This window comes from Bombina bombina, chromosome 4, assembly GCF_027579735.1.
Source record: "Bombina bombina isolate aBomBom1 chromosome 4, aBomBom1.pri, whole genome shotgun sequence".
In the NCBI taxonomy this organism is placed as follows: domain Eukaryota; kingdom Metazoa; phylum Chordata; class Amphibia; order Anura; family Bombinatoridae; genus Bombina; species Bombina bombina.
In genome coordinates this window covers 545,387,120-545,402,648 of record NC_069502.1, presented here as the reverse complement: position 1 = coordinate 545,402,648, position 15,529 = coordinate 545,387,120, and positions in this window count along the sequence as shown.

Sequence of the window (15,529 nt, the reverse complement as noted above, 5' to 3'; positions counted from 1 at the left end):
TCTTCTCTGGTTCTATAAAGGTCAGAAAGCTTCTGCCATTTCTTTGGCATCTTGGTTAAAGCTTTTGATTCATAAAGCTCATTTGGAGGTGGGACAGTCCCCACCTCAGAGGATCACAGCTCATTCTACTAGATCAGTCTCCACTTCTTGGACTTTTAAGAATGAAGCTTCAGTTGATCAGATTTGCAAAGCAGCAACTTGGTCTTCTTTGCATACATTTACTACATTTTACCATTTTGATGTATTTGCTTCTTCTGAAGCAGTCTTTGGTAGAAACGTTCTTCACTCAGCTGTTTCAGTTTGATTCTTCTGCTAATGTTTTAGGTTTTTTTCTTTCAATTTATGAGAAAAACTTATTTTTTTTGTGGATTTAATTTTTTCAGTGGAAAATGGCTGTTTTTATTTTATCCCTCCCTTTCTAGTGACTCTTCTGTGGACTTCCACATTTTGGGTATTTCTATACCATACGTCACTAGCTCATGGACTCTTGCCAATCACATGAAAGAAAACATAATTTATGTAAGAACTGACCTGATAAATTAATTTCTTTCATATTGGCAAGAGTCCATGAGACCCACCCTTTTTCTGGTGGTTATGATTTTTTGTATAAAAGCACAATTATATTTCCAATTACTCTTTTTTGTATGCTTTTTTACTCCTTTTTCTATCACCCTACTACTTGGCTATTCGTTAAACTGAATTGTGGTTGTGGTGAGAGGTGTATTTATAGGCATTTCGAGGTTTGGGAAACTTTGCCCCTCCTGGTAGGATTGTATATCCCATACGTCACTAGCTCATGGACTCTTGCCAATATGAAAGAAATTAATTTATCAGGTAAGTTCTTACATAAATTATGTTTTTATAGTAAATACATATTTCTATATATACCTGTATATCTATTCCTATAGATATATAGGTATAGAAATCTATTCTACATTAACATTATCACATATATTTATAGAGATATATATTTCATATATTCTATGTAAAGGAATGGAAAATATGTGTAACATGCATTGGAGTTTGCAATGTAAATCTAAAGCGCTGTCGGGTTAGCGCACATGAAAAATTGCAAGCTTCAATGTGCCTTATTGAAATATGAAATATAAAATATAAAAAAATATTAATAACAATTATTAAAAATTATTAAACATACTGTAAAACATGTAGATATATTCTGGATTATTTATAATATTTTATAGTATGTATAATAATTTTTAATATTTTATATTTAATATTTCAATAACGTGCAATGAAGTTAGCAATTCTTCATGTGTGCTAACCGGCAACGCATTAGACCTAAATTGTGAATCCCAATGCGTGTTACACAAATTGTGAATCCCAATGTGCGTTACACATATTTTACATTTCTATGTTCTTCAAATTGAAAATAACGTAAATTTTGTTATTAAATATATGTTTCTATATATATCTTATGATGTTAATGTGGAATAGATATCTATACATATATATTTATTGGAATAGACATATAGGTTTAGAATTATGTATTTACAATAAAAAGTACATTGTTCTGTAAGTGAAGAACATTGGAATTTAAAGTATTTATAACTGTTGTTGGGTTAGCTCACAAGCAATAGGTGTTATTTTTTTTCATTTGCTCTTTCCAATGACTTATATGGGGAGAATTTTAATAAGGTTGTGATATTTGGTTAGTGCGCATTGTGTTTTGCTCGCACGCATTTTACTTTCAAGTCGTAATTCATGCGCTACCCAATGCACGCAAAAAACTTCTGTCTAGCGAAGTTTAAATAACGTTCTACTCATAAACTAGCCCTAAATATCTAACTATAAAAGGTCACAGTTTAACCATGTGAAAAAATATATAAATATATATTTCTCTTGTAAAGGTGTATCCAGTACACGGGTTCATCCATTACTTGTGGGATATTCTCCTTCCCAACAGGAAGCTGCAAAAGGACACCCACAGCAGAGCTGTCTATATAGCTCCTCCCCTAACTGCCACCCCCAGTCATTCTCTTGCAGCTCTCGACAAGAAAGGAAGTATCAAGAGAGATGTGGTGACTTAGTGTAGTTTTTACCTTCAATCAAAAGTTTGTTATTTTTAAACGGTACCGGCGTTGTATTGTTTTTACTCTCATGCAGAAATTGGAAGAAGACTTCTGCCTGGAGGTTTGATGATCTTAGCGGTTTGTAACTAAGGTCCATTGCTGTTCTCACACATAACTGAAGAGTATGGAAAGAAAACTTCAGTTGTGGGGACGGTCTGCAGATTGCCTGCTTTGAGGTATGTTCAGTATATTTTTTTCTAGAGAGATGATAAGGTCTAGAAAATGCTGACAGTGCCTGGTATATTTAAGGTAAGCCTGATACAGTGATTTAACAACAACTGGGATCATGCTTGCAAAAAGGGATAATATTCATGTTAATACCTATATTACTTAGTGTAAAAACGTTTGCATGATTTATAAATAAAAACGTTTTTTCTCTGAGGGTGATAAATCTTTATTTGGGGCCTAGTTTCCACATGGCTTGTTAGATTACTCTTAAGAGTACTTTTTTAAGGCCCTCTGACTTTGAGTGCATGGTTGGAGGGGCCTATTTTCGTTTTCAGTCTGAGACATCCAGCTTCCCTGAAGGAGTCCTCTGGCTTATAGGACCTCTATAGAGGGTTTTGTTCCTGCAAAAATCATTTTTAAGGGCAGGTTGGAGCCACAGCAGAGCTGTGGCAGTGTGTTTGCCTGTTTGTTAACAGGTTTAATGTTTTTCTAATTCGTTTTTGGGCCTGAGGGGTTAATCATCCATTTGCAAGTGGGTGCAATGCTGCTTTAGTCCCTTATACACACTGTAAAAATTTCGTAGATTTTACTATTTTTTTTCACTGTTTTGCAGTTTATGTGGTAGTTTTTTTCTCTTAAAGGCACAGTACTGTTTTTTATTATTGCTTTTTTCACATTTATTAAAGTGTTTTCCAAGCTTGCTGGTCTCATTACTAGTCTGTTAAACATGTCTGACATAGAGGAAACTCCTTGTTCATTATGTTTAGAAGCCATTGTGGAACCCCCTCTTAGAATGTGTACCAAATGCACTGACCTTTCTATAAGTTATAAAGACCATATTATGGCTTTTAAAGATTTATCACCTGAGGTTTCTGAGACTGACAAAAGGGAGGTTATGCCATCTAGCTCTCCCCACGTGTCAGAACCTATAACTCCCGCTCAAGGGACGCCAAGTACATCTAGCGCGTCCAATGCGTTTACTTTACAAGACATGGCGGCAGTTATGAATCATACCCTCACAGAGGTATTGTCCAAACTGCCAGGGTTACAAGGAAAGCGAGACAGCTCTGGGGCAGAACAAATACAGAGCTCTCTGACGCTTTAGTAGCTATGTCTGATATACCCTCACAATGTGCAGAAGTTGAAGCAGGAGAGCTTCTATCTGTGGGTGACTTCTCTGATTCAGGGAAGGCGTTACTTCAGTCTGACTCTGAAATGACAGCATTTAAATTTAAGTTTGAACACCTCTGCGTGTTGCTCAGGGAGGTTTTAGCGACTCTGGATGACTGTGACACCATTGTAGTCCCAGAGAAATTGTGTAAAATGGACAAATACTTTGCAGTGCCTGTTTACACTGATGTTTTTCCAATCCCTAAGAGGTTTTCAGAAATTATTACTAAGGAATGGGATAGACCAGGTGTGCCGTTCTCTCCCCCTCCTGCTTTTAAGAAAATGTTTCCTATAGATGCCGCTACACGGGACTTGTGGCAGACGGTCCCTAAGGTGGAGGGAGCAGTCTCTACCCTAGCTAAGCGTACAACTATTCCTGTCGAGGACAGTTGTGCTTTCCTAGATCCTATGGATAAGAAATTAGAGGGTTTCCATAAGAAAATCTTTATACAACAAGGTTTTATTCTCCAGCCTCTTGCATGCATTGCCCCAGTCACTGCTGCAGCGGCTTTCTGGTTCGAGTCTCTGGAGGAGGCTTTACAGGTAGAGACCCCGTTGGATGATATCCTTGACAGGCTTAAAGCTCTTAAGTTAGCCAATTCATTTATTTCTGACGCCGTTTTCATTTATCCAAGCTAACGGCTAAAAATTCAGGTTTTGCCATTCAGGCACGTAGGGTGCTATGGCTTAAATCCTGGTCAGCTGATGTCACTTCAAAGTCTAAACTTCTCAAGATCCCCTTCAAAGGGCAGACCTTATTTGGGCCTGGACTGAAGGAGATCATTTCTGATATTACTGGAGGAAAAGGCCACGCCCTTCCCAGGATAGGTCCAACAAGTTAAGGACCAAACAGACTAATTTTCGTTCCTTTCGAAACTTCAAGAGTGGCGCAGCTTCATCTTCTTCTTCTACAAAACAAGAGGGAAATTTTGCCCAGTCCAAGCCAGTCTGGAGACCTAACCAGGCTTGGAACAAGGGGAAACAGGCCAAAAAGCCTGCTGCTGCCTCTAAGACAGCATGAAGGAGTAGCCCCTGATCCGGGACCGGATCTAGTGGGGGTCAAACTTTCTCTCTTCGCCCAGGCTTGGGCAAGAGACGTCCAGGATCCCTGGGCTCTGGAGATTGTTTCCCAGGGATAGCTTCTGGATGTCAAAGCTTCATCTCCAAAGGGGAGATTTCATCTCTCACAATTATCTGCAAACCAGATAAAGAGAGAGGCATTCTTACATTGCGTTCAAGACCTACTAGTTATGGGAGTGATCCACCCAGTTCCAAAGGAGGAACAGGGGCAGGGCTTCTATTCAAATCTGTTTATAGTTCCCAAAAAAGAGGGAACTTTCAGACCAATCTTGGATCTCAAGATCCTAAACAAATTTCTCAGGGTCCCATCCTTCAAGATGGAGACTACCTAGATGACATCCTGATACAGGCGTCAACTTTTCAAATCGCCAGGTCCCATACGGACATTGTTCTGGCATTCCTAAGGTCTCACGGGTGGAAGGTGAACGAAGGAAAGAGTTCTCTCTCACCTCTCACAAGAGTTTCCTTCCTAGGAACTCTGATAGATTCAGTAGAAATGAAGATTTATCTGACAGAGGTCAGGTTGTCAAAACTTCTAACTCCCTGACGTGCTCTTTATTACGTGCTCTTTATTCCATTTCTTGTCCGTCAGTGGCTCAGTGTATGGAAGTAATCGGATTAATGGTAGCGGCAATGGACATAGTTCCGTTTGCCCGCCTACATCTCAGACCACTGCAACTTTGCATGCTCAATCAGTGGAATGGGGATTACACAGATTTGTCCCCTCTACTAAATCTGGATCAAGAGACCAGGGATTCTCTTCTCTGGTGACTATCTCGGGTCCATCTGTCCAAGGGAATGATTTTCTGCAGGCCAGAATGGACTATAGTAATGACAGATGCCAGCCTTCTGGGCTGGGGTGCAGTCTGGAACTCCCTGAAGGCTCAGGGTTCGTGGACTCAGGAGGAGGCCCTCCTTCCGATAAACATTCTGGAACTAAGAGCAATATTCAATGCTCTTCAGGCTTGGCCTCAGCTAGCTGCGGTCAGGTTCATCAGATTTCAGTCGGACAACATCACGACTGTAGCCTATATCAACCATCAGGGGGGATCAAGGAGCCCCCTAGCAATGTTGGAGGTTTCAAAGATAATTCTATGGGCAGAGGTTCACTCTTGCCATCTCTCAGCTATCCATATCCCAGGAGTAGAGAACTGGGAGGAGGATTTTCTAAGTCGGCAGACTTTTCATCCAGGGGAGTGGGAGCTCCATCCGGCGGTATTTGCCCAGTTGATCCAACTTTGGGGCAAACCAGAACTGGATCTCATGGCATCTCATCAGAACACCAAGCTTCCTTGTTACGGGTCCAGGTCCAGGGATCCCAAGGCAGCGCTGATAGATGCTCTAGCAGCGCCCTGGTCCTTCAGCCTGGCTTATGTGTTTCCACCGTTTCCTCTGCTCCCTCGTCTGATTGCCAAGATCAAGCAGGAGAGAGCTTCGGTGATCTTGATAGCCCCTGTGTGGCCACGCAGGACTTGGTATGCAGATCTGGTTGACATGTCATCCTTTCCACCATGGACTCTGCCGCTAAGGCAGGATCTTCTACTTCAAGGTCCCTTCAAACATCCAAATCTAATTTCTCTACGTCTGACTGCTTGGAGATTGAACGCTTGATTCTATCAAAGCGTGGTTTTTCCGAATCGGTCATTGATACCTTAATTCAGGCTCGAAAGCCTGTCACCAGGAAAATCTATCATATGATATGGTGTAAATATCCCCATTGGTGGGAATCCAAGGGTTACTCATGGAGTAAGTTCAGGATTCCTAGGATATTATCTTTTCTCCAAGAAGGATTGGAGAAGGGTTTGTCAGCTAGTTCCTTAAAGGGACAGATTTCTGCTCTGTCTATTCTTTTGCACAAACGTCTGGCTGAGGTTCCAGACGTTCAGGCGTTTTGTCAGGCTTTAGTTAGGATCAAGCCTGTGTTTAAACCTGTTGCTCCGCCATGGAGTTTAAATTTAGTTCTTAAAGTTCTTCAAGGGGTTCCGTTTGAACCTTTGCATTCCATAGATATTAGCTTTTATCTTGGAAAGTTCTGTTTTTAGTAGCTATCTCCTCGGCTCGAAGAGTTTCGGAGTTATCTGCTTTACAATGTGATACCCCTTATCTGATTTTCCATGCAGATAAGGTAGTGTTACGTAACAAACCTGGGTTTCTTCCTAAGGTGGTATCTAATAAGAATATCAATCAGGAGATTGTTGTTCCTTCACTATGTCCTAATCCTTCTTCAAAGAAGGAACGTCTATTACACAATCTTGATGTGGTTCGTGCTTTAAAGTTTTATTTACAAGCTACGAAGGATTTTCGTCAAACATCTGCTTTGTTTGTTGTCTACTCTGGACAGAGGAGAGGCCAAAAGGCTTCGGCAACTTCTCTTTCTTTTTGGCTAAGAAGTATAATACGCTTAGCTTATGAGACTGCTGGCCAGCAGCCTCCTGAAAGAATTACAGCTCATTCTACTAGAGCAGTAGCTTCCACATGGGCTTTTAAACATGAGGCCTCTGTTGAACAGATTTGTAAGGCGGCGACTTGGTCTTCGCTTCATACCTTTTCTAAATTCTATAAATTTGATACTTTTGCTTCTTAGGAGGCTATTTTTGGGAGAAAGTTCTTACAGGCAGTGATGCCTTCCGTTTAAGTTCCTGCCTTGCCCCTCTCTTCATCCGTGTCCTAAAGCTTTGCTATTGGTATCCCAAAAGTAATGGATGAACCCGTGGACTGGATACACCTTTACAAGAGAAAACAAAATTTATGCTTACCTGATAAATTTATTTCTCTTGTGGTGTATCCAGTCCACGGCCCGCCCTTTCATTTTAAGGCAGGTGTTTTTTATTTTTAAACTACAGTCACCACTGCACCCTATAGTTTCTCCTTTTTTTCTTGCTTGTCTTCGGTCGAATGACTGGGGGTGGCAGTTAGGGGAGGAGCTATATAGACAGCTCTGCTGTGGGTGTCCTCTTGCAGCTTCCTGTTGGGAAGGAGAATATCCCACAAGTAATGGATGAACCCGTGGACTGGATACACCACAAGAGAAATAAATTTATCAGGTAAGCATAAATTTTGTTTTTAAATTTAAAAAAGATAAAGTTAAAGCTGTTTATTTCTATTTTGAAACTACCAGATTTTCAGTGGGATATATCTCTGGTTAATAAGCAAACTCCTCCAAGCATCACAAAAAAACATGTCATTTTACAGCAATATTTAATGTTTTTGAATTATTTTTCTCTTTTACAAGCAAATAATTTGATTTCCCTCTAACATTATAGCTTCTTTTAACAATTTAACAAATAATTCTTTTTAAAGCAGCAATAGCCAAATCTTGAGTAAGTTCATTAACTGGAACAAAAAATTGTTCTGCTTATAATTCATTGTCATAAAATAGAGCGGGCATGTGTCGCACCACAGCTGTAATGCAATTTTGTTCAATATATCACTGCGACTTGAAGATTCTGTCACTTAAACAAGTTAATGGGTACTTTGTTTAAAAAAAAGTGTAATATTTTCATCAACCCTAGAATATTAAATTAAAAATGATTAAATAAATGTAAAATAAATATTAATTTTTGGTTTGTGAGATTTGTAAAAGTGTAAACAATCACAGATTGATAATATTACTTGAGCATATTATTTTGGTTTCATTGGTATGACATAGAATATATGATTGTGATTCAGACTGATATAGTTTATTTTAAAAATGCTTTACTAGACATTGACTGTAACACGGTAAAGGAATAGTCTAGTCAAAATTAAACTTTCATGATTCAGATAGAGCAGGCAACTTTCTAATTTACTCCTATTATCATTTTTTCTTCGTTTTCTTGGTATCTTTATTTGAAAAGGCAAGAATGTAAGCATAGGAGCCAGCCCATTTTTGATTCTGCACCTGGGTAGGGCTATCTGATTGGTATCTAAATGTAGTCACCAATCAGCAAGAGCTACCCAGGTTCTGAACCAAAAATGGGCCGGCTCCTAAGCTTACATACAAATATAAATACCAAGAGAACGAATAAAATTTGATAATAGGAGTAAATTAGAAAGTTGCTTAAAAGTGCATGCTCTATCTGAATCATGAACGTTTAGTTTTGAATACACTATTCCTTTAAGCATAAGCTCTGCACACTATTGTTTCTACATTTAAGTTTCCATATTTTGTCTCAAAAATCAAATCAATCAAAATAAATGTCTTTTTGTTATAAGCTCTGGTGGAAAAAAAACAATCTGCCTTTGGTATAATTTGAAACTGTGGCACAGCAGTTAAACTTTCCTGATTCTTGAGGCCTAGTATTTAAAATCTTGCTGGCATGGAGAGAAATGATGCAAAATCTTGGGAATTTCTTTTAGTCCTTATATGGTAATGTAGGTGTCTCTCCTTCATATCAAGAACCCTGCCTAGTGATAAATATTACATTAAAATTTGTGTTTCTAACATTTTGTAGGGACCTCTCCATACTGACAAGATATTTTAGATCATCTCACCTGAGCAGAGAGATTTTGATTATCAAGCCCCAGATGACCACTATAGCAGTTTTTCACCTTAAAGGGACACTCAAGTCAAAATACATTTCTATGATTCAGAAAGAGCATGCAGTTTTAATAAACTTTCTTATTTACTTCCATTATCAAATTTTGCACAGTCTTTTTATATTTACACTTTCTGGGGAACAGGATCCTACTGAGCATGTGCACAAGCTCACAGGTATACGTATACTAGCCTGTGATTGGCTGATGTCTGTCACATGATACAGTGGGCCGGATAATGGGAGAAAAAAATTATTTGTCAAAAAGCAAATCTACTGCTTATTTGAAATTTAGAGTAAGTGCTATTGCATTGTTTTTTAAATTATGTACTTGTTAATTATGCAATTCTACTGCATTGAGTGGTTCTTTAACAGCACATAAATAATTATACATTTGGTTAATTTTACAAAAGGGTGACATTTATTCACAAATGATTTCTCTATGCAAATGATGTTACCTAACTGCCTCAGGAGTAATGTAAATCAGCAAGAATCATATAGTATAGGCCTAAAATATTATCTGGAGGACTGCAAATTTACAAAGGACATTAAAGTTATGAGGGCATTTTAAAATGTATTGTATTGCTTTTTTATTTTTTTTATTATTTGAAAAACAGGTCTGTGGTGTGTCACTGTCCAATAATAAAGCTGTGGCATCATGGGCGTCCACAGAACAATAAAGTGAAATATGCCCAGACAATTTATTGTCTTTATCCAGCCTCCTCACTTATAAATGAAAGTAGAAAGAGCATATAGTTGTATTTATTATTATAGTGCTTTGTTTATTTGATCTGTTGCCTTATAGAGCTATAAAGAAGAAAAAACATAATCAATTTTAAACACAAAAGAACCCACACAATTTAACCTATTTGAATAAAGCCTACAACTGCTTACAGTACATTACCTAAAATAAGCAACATAAATATTCCTCTATTTGTGCTGTTGGCAAAACTTGTAACAAACTATTTCAGTATGTGAGTAGGAGGAATCTGCAAAGAAAGTTTTCGACTCTTGAGCCTGTGCTACTGTGTGTTTGACACAGTAGAATCCCTGTTTGGGACACTTGTCGGGTGACAAGTACTGACAATTGGATCAGTGGCGGGTTCCACTCTGGACCCACAGAGCACTGCTGGGGTTAAACACACAGCAGTGTAGGGTCAATAGTTGCAAAATGACATGATTACAGCATATAATTTTAGACTATTATGGCCCTTTAAAGACAAGGTGATGGTTGACTGAAGATGTGTTATATAATGCAGTGCAGCTGAATATATCAACACACTTGGTACTCAAAGTGTTGACAACAGACCAGAAGAAATAGAGGGCGGTAAGTTCAAGTAGTAGGAGCACCATGGCACTCCACCCCGTCAGAAAGTTTGTGTCCAAACAATTACTGGCAAAGTGATGGCATCTAAATGTTTGGATACAGTGAGAATTTTGATGTTTCATTACCAGGTAACTACTATGCTAATTGACTGTAAAATTGCACAAAAAGATGAGACAAGTTGTGTCAGAAAGTGTTGTTCCATCAAAACATTGCTCTTGTGTACAAGCTCTTTGTTGCCATTGCTGCCTGTGATTGGTGAAGTTGGATTCAAACTGTTGGATCCTTCTGACCTTACCCCCTTTGACTATTGCCTGCTACTATTGCAAGGAGGAGCTCTGCAATTGAAGATAAAATGATGGTACAAATATAAACCATTTGTAGAAGTGTGTTGGGCTGAAGGAGAATTACTTAAAAATAAATAAAAAATATTTCAAGGGCCTTAGTTTTTTTCTTTCTGGGATATGAGTAAGACTTTTTCACCTAACATTGGCCCAGATTACGAGTTTTGCATTTGAGGCTATGCGGTGCTAACGAGCAGTTTTCCCTCACCACTCACTTACCTGCAGCGCTGGTATTACAGGTTTTTACAAACCCGTCGTTAAAAGACAAGAAGTAAGCGTTGAGCAAAATTTTGCTCATTACCGCACTCCAATACCAGCGCTGCTTAAGTCAGCGGTGAGCTGGTGTAACGTGCTCATGCATGATTTCCCCATAGGAATCAACGGGGAGAGCAGGCTGAGAAAAAGTCAGCATAAAACTCCTTAACGCAGCCCCATTGATTCCTATGGGGAAATAAAATTTATGTCTACACCTAACACCCTAACATGAACCCCGAGTCTAAACACCCCTAATCTTACACTTATTAACCCCTAATCTGCCGCCCCCGACATTGCAACACCTAAATTATAATTATTAATCTGCCGCTCCGGACACCGCCGCCACCTACATTATACTTATGAACCCCTAATCTGCTGCCCCCAACATCGCCGTATCCTACATTATATTTATTAACCCCTACTCTGCCGTCCCTAATGTCGCCACCACCTACCTACACTTATTAACCCCTAATCTGCCACCCCAACGTCGCTGCCACTATAATAAACATATTAACCCCTCCTGCCTCGCAAACATTAGTTAAATATTATTAAAACCTAATCTGCCGTCCCTAACATCACTGCCACCTACCTACATTTATTAACCCCTAATCTGCCACCCCCAACGTCGCCACAACTATATTACATTTATTAACCCCTAAACCTAACACCCCATAACTTAAATATAATTTAAATAAATCGAAATAAATATTCCTATCATTAACTAAATTATTCCTATTTAAAACTAAATACTTACCTGTAAAATAAACCCTAAGCTAGCTACAATATAACTAATAGTTACATTGTAGCTATCTTAGGATTTACTTTTATTTTACAGGCAAGTTTGTATTTATTTTAACTAGGTAGAATAGTTATTAAATAGTTATTAAATATTTAATAACTACCTAGTTAAAATAAAGACACATTTACCTGTAACATAAAACCTAACCTAAGTTACACTAACACCTAACACTACACTATAATTAAATAAATTAACTAAATTAAATACAATTACCTAAATTAAATTAATTACAGAAATTTAAACTAATTACACTTAATCTAATAGCCCTATTAAAATAAAAAAAGCTCCCCCAAAATAAAAAAAACCCTAGCCTAAACTAAACTACCAATAGCCCTTAAAAGGGCCTTTTGCGGGGCATTGCCCCAAAGTAATCAGCTCTTTTACCTAAAAAAAAAAATACAAACAACCCCCCAACAGTAAAACCCACCACCCACAAAACCAACCCCCCCAAATAAAATACTAGCTAAAAAAACCTAAGCTCCCCATTGCCCTGAAAAGGGTATTTGGATGGATATTGCCCTTAAAAGGGCAGTTAGCTCTTTTGCAAGCCCAAACCCCTAATCTAAAAAATAAACCCACCCAATACACCCTTAAAAAAACCTAACATCAGCCAATAGGATTTTTTCAACCTTCTTTCTATCTATTAGGCTCATGTAAAGCATGGCTATTCACCCGTAAGGGTCTCAAGGCGCTGTGGGTTGCAGTTCAGTCAAAGAGCCAGGTCTTTCTTGAGGTCCTTTCTGAACTTAGTTAGGGTGGTAGCTTGTCTGAGGTGCAGCGGGAGGGTGTTCCAAGTCTTGGCTGCCAGGTGAGAGAACGAGCTGCCTCCCGCTGTGATTTTCCTGATGCGGGGGATGACTGCGAGGGCTTGGTCGGCCGATCGAAGTTGTCTGGCAGGGGAGTAGAAGGTAACGCGGTGGTTCAAGTATTCGGGACCGAAGTTGTGGAGGGCCTTGAAAGCATGTTGAGAAGCTTGAAGGTTATTCTTTTGTTGATGGGGAGCCAGTGCAGGTCCTGCAGGTGTTTGGTGATGTGGCATTGATGACGGATGTCGAGGATTAGTCTGGCCGAGGCATTCTGGATGCGCTGTAGTCTCTTTTGGAGCTTGATGGTGGTGCCGGTGTAGAGTGCGTTACCATAATCCAGTCGGATGCTGACAAGGGCGTGATTGACAGTCTTCCTGGTCTCTGGTTGGGATCCATTTGTAGATCTTTCACAGCAGGTGAAGTGTGTGGAAGCATGCAGAAGAGATGGCGTTGATTTGTCGGTCCATGGAGAGCGATGAGTCCAGGATGATGCCTAGATTTCGTGCATGGTTGGAGGGTGTCCGAGGGCTGTGTGGGCCACCAGGAGTTATTCCAAGTGGATGTGGTGGGACCGAGGAGGAGGACTTCGGTCTTGTCTGCGTTCAACTTTAGGCAGTTGTAGCTCATCCAGGTGGCGACTGCTGTCAGCCCTTCGTGGACATTTCTATTGGCGGTGGTGGGGTCACTGGTGATTGAGATGATTAGCTGAGTGTCGTCGGCGTAGGAGACAATGTTGAGGTCATGTCGTCGGGTGATGGTGGCGAGAGGTGCCATGTAGATGTTGAATAGGGTGGGGCTCATCGAAGAGCCTTGGGGTACACCGCAGCTGATTTCTGTGGGCTTGGAGGTGAAGGGTGGGAGTCTAACTTTTTGGGTTCTGCCGGTGAGGAAGGAGGTGATCCATTCCAGGGCTTTGTCGTGTATGCCGGCATCGTGTAGTCGGTTGTGGAGGGTGAGGTGGTAGACAGTGTTGAATGCTGCTGAGAGGTCTAGGAAAAAAAGGGGGGCGGCGGTCTCTCCTTGGTCGAGTAGGGCAAGGATGTCATCTGTGGCGGCAAGGATGGTGGTCTCGGTGCTGTGGTTGCTCCTGAAACCAGATTGGGAGGGGTCCAGGGTGTTGTTGGCTTTGATGTAGTCAACGAGTTGCACGTTGATGGACTTCTCAATGACTTTGGCTGCAAAGGGGAGCAGAGAGATTGGGCGGTAGTTCTTCCGATCATTGGGGTCAGCCATGGTTTTTTCAGTAGGGGTTTTAATTCTGCATACTTCCAATCATCCGGGAAGGTGTCGGTTTCGATGGAGCAGTTGATGGGGCTGTAGAGCTCGGGGGCGATGGTGTCACCCGCTTTGTTGAAAATGTGATGCGGGCATGGGTCCGAGGGTGCTCCGGAGTGGATCAATCTCATGATTCTGAATGTGTCCTCTGTGGTGAGGGGGCTCCAGATGGTCCATGGGGGGTAGGCGGTGGTGTATTTGGGTGAGGTATCGGTGGGAGTTGGTGGGTAGGCGGTGGTTGGTGAGTTCTGGGGCACGAAGCTGTCATAGATGTCGATGATCTTGCGGTGGAAGTACATTGCGAGGTTATCGCAGAGGTCCTGGGAGGGCGGGATGTCTTTCGTGTCGCTGTTGGGATTGGAGAATTCCTTGATGACTGTGAATATCTCCTTGCTGTTGTGGACGTTGGGATTGATTCTATCTTGGACGGCTGTCTTCTTGGTGGTTTTGATGAGGTGGTGGTGGGTAGTGATGGCTTCTTTGTAGGCTGTTTTGTTTGAAGGGGTCTTGCTGGATCCCAGGTCCTTTCCAATCACCTGCAGTGGTGTTTGGAGTCCTGAAAGGCAAGGGTGAACCAACTAGCCTTGTTGGTGGGTTGGCGGTTGGACGGTTTTTTGAGAGGGGCGAGGGTGTTGGCGCAGTCTGTGAGCCAGTGGTGGAGGTTGCGGGCGGAGGAGTTGGCATCTGTGGAGGTAGCTGGGGGGCACTTGTTCAGGGTGGAGTGCATTTGGTCTTCGGTGATGTTGTTCCAGTTTCTGCGGGGTGGGTGGTGCTGCCGGAGGTGTGTGATGGGTTTGTTGAAGGAAAAGTGCATGCATTGGTGGTTGGTCCAATGGTGGTTGGTCCAATGGAGTTTGGTGATGTGGTTGACTGAGATGTGGTTGCCTGCAGAGAAGATAGGGTCGAGGGTGTGTCCGGCTAAGTGGGTTGGGGAGTTGACGAGTTGCTTTAGTCCGATGGTTCCAAGGTTTTCTAAGAGGTTGGTGCTGTTGTGGTTGTTGGGGTTGTCTAGGTGGAAGTTGAGGTCACCGAGGAGGATGTAGTCTGTTGAGGAGAGGGCGTGGGGTGCGATGAGGTCGGTGATGGAGTCGCAGAAGGCAGGACGAGGTCTGGGAGGTCTGTAGATGAGGGTGCCATGGAGGGTGGTGTTGGGACTGACCTGGATCTTGAAGTGTAGGTGTTCCAAGCCTGGTGAGTGGTAGTCGGAGCTGGTTGTGATGTGGAGGGAGTGTTTGTGGACTATGCTGATGCCTCCTCCCGGTTGGTTGCTGCGGTCCTTGTGGGAGATCTTGTATCCGTCGGGGATGGCGATGTCAGGCATTGATGTGGGGTTTAGCCAGGTTTCAGTGAGTAAAGCAACATCTGGGGAGGTGGAGTTGAGCAGGTTCCAGATTTCTACGGCGTGCTTGCGGACGGAGTGGATGTTGAGGAGGATGCAGTTGAGGTGGTTGCAGTTGTTTTTGAGTGAGGTGACTGGCAGGTTAGTAGTTCAGAGGGAGGAGAAGGCACGTGAGGTAACTGGCAGGCTAGTGGTTCGAAAGGAGGAGAAGGCGCAGTTGCAGCAGGTGAAGAGTCCTATGGTGTTCGTTGGGGATGAATGGTGGCAGGTAGATGATCTACTGGTGTTGAGATGGAGGAGGGTGCTAGCATCGTAGTGGCAGTGGTTGTAGGAGCCAGGGTTAGTGGCGCTGGACGCGGTCCAGG